The sequence below is a fragment of the Quercus lobata genome, chromosome 9 (assembly GCF_001633185.2).
Source record: "Quercus lobata isolate SW786 chromosome 9, ValleyOak3.0 Primary Assembly, whole genome shotgun sequence".
Taxonomy (NCBI): Eukaryota; Viridiplantae; Streptophyta; class Magnoliopsida; order Fagales; family Fagaceae; genus Quercus; species Quercus lobata.
Window position 1 is genome coordinate 39,610,042 of NC_044912.1, and position 9,178 is coordinate 39,619,219.

Sequence of the window (9,178 nt, forward strand, 5' to 3'; positions counted from 1 at the left end):
CACTTCTTTTTTTTTTTTTTTTTTTTTTTTTTTTTTTTTTTGTGATTTATAGATATCTCTAGCAGCATGTGCACAGGCCGCTAGAGATTATTATTTATATGAAGCAGAAGCAATATAGCTGATTACTCCTATAAAAAAAAAAATATATATATATATATATATATATAGCTGATTACTCTTCTTCCTAGATAGATAGATAAATATGATACGTGATGATCTGATAGGCCAAGAATGTATTGACCTATTTGATAACTTAATCAATTAATTTAGCTAAGTGAAATTAATTAGATTCAATTACACACAATGAGCGTGGTAGTACAATCAAATCCCAACTAAGTTAAATGCAGTCGAAAATAAATTTAACACAGGTAATTTGTTTACGAACGGGGAAAACAACTGAGGCAAAACTTCACCAGGTGAATTTAAGGTCACCACTCCTGAGAATCCACTATTATCAAAACAAGTATTTATAAGTAAAAGGATTTCTCAGTACCCAATACCAACTTATAGTTGAACTCTTACCCCAATATCCAATTAAACTTGTAATCCTCAATATCCACCGATATTGTAGACGGTGGTCTCATTTTGGTGCAACTATTATGTAATGGAGGTCCACACAGGAGAGGGTTCCCCTCATAACTGCTTTCACCATATAGCGGCTCTTCTTTCAATGCACGAATCCCAATACATAACTAACCAATGATGCACGAATCTCAGTACGTGACTAACTCTACAGCAACCCTTTGATTGTTATAGTTGATTTGCAGCAGCTTCATATAGAAACACCAATAAAATCTTCAATGTTGGTGCAAGAGACTTTACTTGGTTACATAAACCCAAAGGCGTACAAGAAACGCAGTTGTACGGCACCGAGATCCCAAGACCCATATGGGCCCTGGGCCCAGGGCCAACGGAACAGCCCTATTGCCCTAAGCCCTTCTTGAAACTGCCTTAGTGTAAAAACAAGTTTTGGGCCTTGAATTCTGAAAAGTGTTCGGCATAAACTTTCCCGAACAAGCGTATGAACCGTGTCCGGGAAAATCATGAAATGCTCGGGAAACTGCATTACCGAGCACAATTGACTAAGCTGGAACCAAGTTCCAAGGCCATAATTGTTGCCTCCCACTCTCACCTAAACACCCATTTAAATCAGATAATATTGGACCTTCAATAGCACTAGCGGTGGCTGTAATCATAATCTCCCCACTAACCTTAGCTATAAATAGTAGAAGTTTGGGAAGAGGAAGGGGTTCAGAAAAATAGAGAGAAAACAGTCAAGGAAGAAGAGAGTTTGAGTGTTGTTTTGAGTCTCTCTGCCGAGAACGACTCAGAGTAGGAAATCTTGAAGCCAACTACAAATAAATTGTGAGCCCAAGTGAGTTAAAGCCCAATAGTCTCATAGCTGGTTCCCACAATTGGCGCCCACCGTGTGGCTCTCCTACGAAGCTGTGGTTCAACTGAGACTCAAACAAAGGAAATGTCTGAGGAGCGTTCAGGAGGACGTGGGCCGAGCAGTTCTATAGGATCTTCTCGGGGATCGACGTGAAGGGAGAGAAGGCAGAAACGGCGGGAAGATAGGGAGTAACCCAGAGGAGAGGAAAGGTCCAGATTGGGAGAGGGGTCAGATCAGACCCACCGAACGGTTTCGGGTGTCTCGGCGCATAGGCAGTATGATGATAGAGACTGAGAACTGGAGCGGTTGCGTAGACTGGTAATGGATCTAGAGCTGGAAGCAAGGGGTCGACGCCAAGAAAGGAATCGCAACCCCCGGCAAAGGAGAAATCGGGGCGAGGAAGGCTCCAGCCGATCTGGTACGCAACGATTCCAAAACTGATCACGCTCTCAAGAGTCACACCGGCATTCCCGAGAGACACGTAATCAGCGGGATTGTTCACGGTCACATGGATACGATGACCGAGGGTCAGAATCACCGGAGGAACGGCAGCCTCATAATGCTGTCATGGACGCCATGAGCCGAGCCTTACGAATGGCTGCCCGGTCGCCGTTCTCCGATGAGATTGAGCGGGCCCCTATGCCGAGCAGATTTACACGACTGCCATTCAATTCCTACAAGGGGAAGACAGACCCCGTGGAGCATGTCAGTCATTACATCCACATGATGTCCTTGCATGCACACAATGATGCATTGATGTGTAAGGTATTCCCCTCTAGTCTTGGCTCAACGGCCCTGAGATGGTTCAATGGGTTACGGAAAGGCTCCATACGTAGCTTCGCCGAGTTGATTCAAGAGTTCGGCAGTAGATTCGTGACATGCAGCCGAGTGCAACAGCCGGTAGACGCGCTACTTTCCATAAAGATGAGGGTCGGAGAAACCCTTCGGAGTTATACCAGCCGGTACTGGGAACTCTACAATGAGATTGGTGGAGGAAATGAGAAAATTACGGCAAGCACCTTCAAGATAGGGCTCCCCGAAGACTCTAAATTACGGGAGTCATTGACGAAAAGACCTCCCGAGGATATGAGGCAACTTATGAGACACATAGAGGAGTACAAACGCCTGGAGGATGATCGGCTACAGAGCAGGGGGAAAGCTCCGTTACTCGGGAGATCTCGGCAAGGCGTTGTGTCGACAAGACCCAAAAAAGACTTCAGAATGCAGGAACCAGAGGTGCAAATCGAAGGAGTGAATGTGGCGTTCAAAGAGCCCGTGCACAAAATCTTAGATCGGATCAAGAACGAGTCGTTCTTCAGGTGGCCAAACAAAATGGGAGGCAACCCATCTCGGAGGAACCAAAATCTATACTACACATACCACAGAGACAAAGGACACACCACCAAGCAGTGTCGGGTACTAAAAGATCACCTCGGGCAGCTAGTAAAGGCAGGGTACCTGAAAGAGTTTGTAGTAGACTCCACTGACCGAGAAGCCGGCCAGGGCGTCCAATAGAAAAGGAACCCCCTCCTGCCTCCACTGGGGGTGATCGAAGTCATCCACGCTGCACCAAGAGGAACGGCAGCAGCAAAAAGGGTATTGACAATGGCTTGCACGAAAAGAGATTCAGCTGAGAAGAAGAAGAGAGTTGAACGGCTGACCATCTCGTTCGGAGAAGACGATTTGGAAGGGACGGTCCAACCTCATGACGATGCATTGGTGGTGACGGCCTCGATAGGCGGGTTCCTGGTGAAAAGGGTGATGATTGACCAAGGAAGCGGGGTTGACGTCATGTACCCGGACCTGTTCCAAGGGCTCGGATTGAAAACCCAGGATTTGGCGAAATATGACACGCCACTAGTCTCATTTGATGGGAGAGTCGTAATTCCCGAGGGACAAATCTCTCTTCCAGTGGACATGGAAGGCAAGAGAGTTATAGTTACCTTCATAGTAGTCTGATCATTCTCACCGTATACCGCAATCCTGGGGAGGCCGTGGATTCACGCAATGAAGGCTATTCCGTCCACCCTCCACGTGAAAGTAAAATTTCCCACTGAATATGGAGTTGCCGAGGTGAGGGGGAACCAACAAGTGGCGAGGCAGTGTCTTGTCGCCGCGGTTAGGTGGAAAAGTGAATAGCTCGGATAAGCTGAACAGACCGAGAAAAAAACTTCATAGCAATTACAGAAGCCCCGAGGGGAAACGGGGGCGGACGTGGCCGAGGAGGTATTGAAGGTTAGAATTCTTCCAGATACTGACAGGTATTTCCAGATAGGTACAAGTATGAATGACCGGGAAAAGGTAGAGATGTTGTTGTTCTTTTTGCAGAACGTAGACGTTTTTGCTTGGAACCTGTATGAAGTGCCCGGCGTAGATCCCGAGTTCATTGTCCACAAACTCAACGTGGACCCATCATTTCCCCCGAAGAAGCAGAAACCGAGAAGAGCTTCAAAGAAACATGTCGACGCAGTAAACCTGGAGGTCCAGCGGTTGAAGGAAGCTGGAGTGATAAGAGAAATATTCTTCCCGAGATGGCTAGCAAATACAGTTGTAGTGAAGAAGAAGAATGGTAAATGGAGAGTTTGTGTGGACTTCACAGACTTGAACAGGGCGTGTCCCAAGGACCCATTCCCAATACCCAAGATTGACCAACTAGTAGACGCCACGTATGGGCACCCAAGGATGAGCTTCCTGGATGCTTTCCAGGGTTACCACCAGATTGCCTTGGCGCCCGAGGATCGTGAAAAGATAGCATTTATATCCCCGAATGCAAACTATCACTACGAGGTCATGCCGTTTGGATTAAAGAACGCCGGAGCCACGTACCAGCGAATGATGACGAGAATGTTCCGAGAAAAAATTGGATGCACGGTTGAAGTATATATTGATGACATGGTGGTAAAAAGCAGAAAAGAGTCACAGCATACAGAAGACCTCTAGGGAGTATTCGAGATACTACGGCGGCATAAATTGCGCCTGAATGCCGAGAAGTGCACTTTCGGTGTGGGGGCTGGCAAGTTCCTGGGTTATCTGATCTTTACTCGGGGAATAGAGGCTAACCCCGACCAAATAGAGGCCGTGAACCGACTCAGACCACTAAGCAATCCCAAGGAAGTGCAAGTGCTTACCGGGATGTTAGCCGCCCTAAACCGATTCATCTCCAAATTCGCCAATCGCTGCCGGCCGTTTTATCAACTTCTGAAGAAGTGGAAGGGGTTTCATTGGGACGAAGGATGTGATGAGGCTTTTCGAGAGCTGAAGGAATACTTGGCAAAGACGCCAAGGTTGACGGCCCCGGAGCCCGGGGAGGATTTGTTTATGTACCTCTCAGTCACCGACCATGCCGTAAGTGCTATGTTACTAAGGGACCAAGGAGTACAGATGCCAGTGTATTACATAAGCAAAACCTTGGTAGATGCCGAGACGAGGTACCTGCCTTTGGAGAAGTTGGTTTTAGCCCTGGTGCACGCCACTAGGAAGTTGCCATACTACTTCCAGGCTCATACGATATACGTCCTCACCGAGTATCCATTATAGTCACTGTTAAAGAGATCAGACTTCACGGGCCGAATTGCCAAATGGGGGACTTGGTTGGGATCGTTTGACATAAGGTACCGACCGAGAAGCTCGGTGAAGGGAGACGTTCTTGTAGATTTCATCGTAGAATTCACACCCAAGAACCACGGCAAGGTAATCTGTAATGCAGAAATTCATCCGTGGAAGGTATTTGTGGACGACGCTTCAAATGCTATGGGGGCCGGGGCTGGTATTGTCATAATCACCCCCGAGGGCATACGATTGGAACACTCCTTCAGATTGGGATTCAAAGCCTCAAACAATGAAGCCGAGTATGAGGCCCTACTGGCCGGTTTGAGGGCCGTATTGCATCTAGGCGCAAAAGATGTTGAGATTTATTCGGACTCTTGGCTGGTTGTTTATCAAATCACAGGAGACTTCGAGGCTCGGGACTCTCGAATGAAAGCTTATCTAAGTGCGGCCAAGCAGATTATCGGTCAATTCAGAACGGTAAAGGTGTCCCAGGTAGGTCGTTCACAAAACAAACACGTCGACTCACTTGCCACGTTAGCCTCATCGGCTACCGAGGATATGCCACGGCTAGTCACAATAGAGCTTATAAGGGAGCCAAGCATCAGTGTGAAGAGTATTCACGACCAAGCCAGAGTGGAGGTTGCCAAGGTGGCGGTGGTCAATCCGTGCTGGATGAACCCGATCATAGATTTCCTTGCCGAGGATAAAGTTCCAGATGATGAAGACGAGGCTAAAAAGATTCGTCAGGTAGCTCCCCGGTACTGGCTGTCTTCGAATCACAAGTTGTACCGAAGGTCCTTCGAAGGCCCTTACCTTTTATGCTTACATCCCGAGAAAGTAAGCGAGCTTCTGACCGAGCTACATGAAGAAGTGTGTGGCGGCCATGTTGGGGGACGATCTTTAGCACACAGAGCGATGACCCAGGGGTTTTGGTGGCCACAGATGCAGAAGGATGCCGCCGAATATGTTCGGAGGTGCGAACAGTGTCAAAAACACACCCCTTTAATCCATCAGCCAGCAGGTCGTCTGAACCCCGTCAGCAGCTCGTGGCCGTTCGCACAATGGGGGCTTGACATCCTCGGACCATTTCCCCGAGCAACAGGAAACCGCTGTTTTGTATTAGTGGCTGTAGATTACTTCACAAAATGGGCGGAAGCCGAGGCCTTGGCAAACATCCGGGATACTGCGTGAAAAAGTTTGTATGGAAAAACATAGTCACAAGGTTTGGGGTGCCAAATTCACTAGTAACAGACAATGGGCTACAGTTCGATAGCAAAACTTTTCGGACCTTCTACAGCGAACTTGGCATCAGGAACAAGTATTCAACCCCGACTTATCCACAAAGCAACGGCCAAGCTAAGGAAGTGAACAAGACTATTTTGAACGGGCTCAAGAGGAGGTTGGACGGGGCAAAAGGAAGATGGGCAGAAGAGCTACCTAATGTATTATGGGCTTACCGTACGACCCCCAGAAGATCCACGGGTGAGACCCCCTTCTCTTTGACATACGAGGCGGAGGCTGTGATACCTACCGAGGTGAGCTTATGCAGTGCACGGGTCACGGGGTTTGACCCCACCCAGAACGCCGACCTGATGATGGAGCGTTTGGACTGGTTAGAAGAATGCAGGGAGGCCGCAACCATACGGCTCGCCGAGTATCAGCAGAAACTAGTCCAAAGATACAACCGAGATGTAAAGGGGAGGGAATTCAGTGTCGGAGAACTGATACTAAGAAAGGTCGTAGGAAACATGCGAGACATAGCTACAGGGAAGCTTGCTCAAACCTGAGAAGAACCGTACAGAGTTACTGCCATCGCCGGTGTAGGGGCCTACTACTTGGAAGACCTTGACGAGAGGCCGCTTCCCCGGCCATGGAACGCCAACAACTTAAAGAAGTTCTACGCGTGACCATTCGTGTAAACCATAACTTGTATTTTGCTAAAATCAAGATTATGATAAAGTTGCTTGTATATGCTGTTTTTGATTCCATAATTGCACACCAATAGAATTGCAAATAGAAACTCTAAGGACGGAAACCTGGCCCTCGGTTCGATTAAAATCGCCGAACAGGTGGAAACCTTATCATTAAAATCTCTAAAGACAGAAACTTGGCCCTCGGCTCGACTAAAATCTCCGAGCAGGTAGAAACCTTATCACTAAAAACTCTAAGGACAAAAACCTGGCCCTTGGCTCGACTAAAATCGCCGAGCAGATGGAAACCTTATCACTAAAAACACTAAGGACAGAAACCTGGCCTTCGGCTCGACTAAAATCGCCGAGTAGGTGGAAACCTTATCACTAAAAACACTAAGGATAGAAACCTGGCCCTCGGCTCGACTAAAATTGCCGAGCAGGTGGAAACCTTATCACTAAAAACACTAAGGACAGAAACCTGGCCCTCAGTTAGGCTAAATTCGCCGAGCGGGTGGAAGCCTTATCATCACAAAGGAATAAAAGGATAAAGGACAAAAACATCATCCTCGGTAGGATCAAAATCGCCGAACATACGGGAACCCTAACCCTTTACAAACGTTAAATCCATTGACACTCTCGGATTCTCCAAAGCACCGCGCAATAGGTTTTGGGGTATCATTCCATTTATGGCCAAAACACTGGCATTGTCTAAGCGAAACATACAAATAGATAGAAATTCATTCAACAAATTAAAACCAAAGTTAAAAAAGGAAGCTGTTTACCGATCAAAAAAGTAAAGGAAATTGTTCGTTCACCACATCCCGGTGACATAAGCAAATAAACCATTAAGAAAACTGAAAATACGATAAAAATAGGTGAAAGCATAAATAAAGTGAGAGGCTGCAGAAAATCAGCTGGAGGGTCGGGTCGGATTCGTCACTTCTGGCTGGTCGGTCAGGGGGTAACGCGAGTCTTCGCCGAGAAGGTCCTGTACAGTCGAGATGCTGGTGGCTTCCATGTCCTCCGGCTCGGCATGAGCGTCAATTTGTTCAACCAGCTCCCTCATGCTTGCCATTTCCTCCTCCTCAACAGCAGCCTGGGGATCCTGCACGGGAGGAACGGGGCTCGAAAAGGGAATTTGGTCGGGGTCTCTCTGGTGGGAATCCTCGGGAACTCCCAGTGCTTGGAGAGCAGCGAACCACCCGGCCTCAAAACCCAGGTTCCGAGCCTAGGCCACTACCGACTCGGCAGATTTCTCGGCATTAGCAAAGCCTTCGTTATACCATTTCTGCTCGTAGGCCGCCAGGGCTGCCCTAAGGTCGGCTAGTTCAATCTCATATGATGCAGATTTCTCGGCATTAGCAAAGCCTTCGTTATACCATTTTCGCGTAGATTTCATTTTTGCAGTCCGTTTTTGCATATTTTGCTTCTAAATGAAGAATAAGGATAGGTCTTCTTCTTGTTGCAATAATTGTCGCCGACAATCTAGCAATCGTTTTTGCAATTTTTGCAAACGTTTTGGCCACAATATTGAGACTTGTTATCATCTCAACAAATCAGCTGTTTCAATTTATGTTGCTACTATTGCTACCACTGAAAATGTCCAACCAATGGCTCCCGTCTCTACACAGTCTAAGTCTTCAAGACGCACTTTCACCATGTCCACAGATGACCTTAAAAATATCATCGCCAATGTCATTCGTATGGTTGGTAATGCATCTTATTCCTCTTCTCTCTCAGCTTTATCTAGTATGTCTCCTTCCTCTTGGTTTATGGATTCTGCTTGTTGCAATCACATAACTCCTCACTCGTCCTTATTTTCTGAACTTAAACCTACACCACACCCTCTTAATATTTACACAACAAATGGTTCCACAATGTTTGGTTATAATATAGGTTCCGTTTCGACCTCCAATCTATCGGTTCCTGGTGTCTTTAATGTTCCTGACCTTTCTTACAATTTATTTTCTGTAGGACAATTAGCTGAGTTAGGTTATCGCATTATCTTTGATTATTCTGGGTGTATTGTGCAGGATCCAAGGACAGGACAGGAGTTTGGGACCAGTCCCAGAGTTAGGCATATGTTTCCTGTGGACAATTTTCGTCTTCCACTTGTTGCTCCTGTTTTTGTTGCTGCAGCTGCTGCAGTTTCTTCTACTCCTTCCTTTGCACTTTGGCATGCTCGACTTGGTCACGCATCTTCCTCTCGGGTAAAACAGTTGGCTTCTAGAGGTTTGTTAGGTTTAGTTTCTACAGGAAATTTTGATTGTGTTTCATGTCAGTTAGGAAAACAACCAGCTTTGCCTTTTAATACTAGTGAATC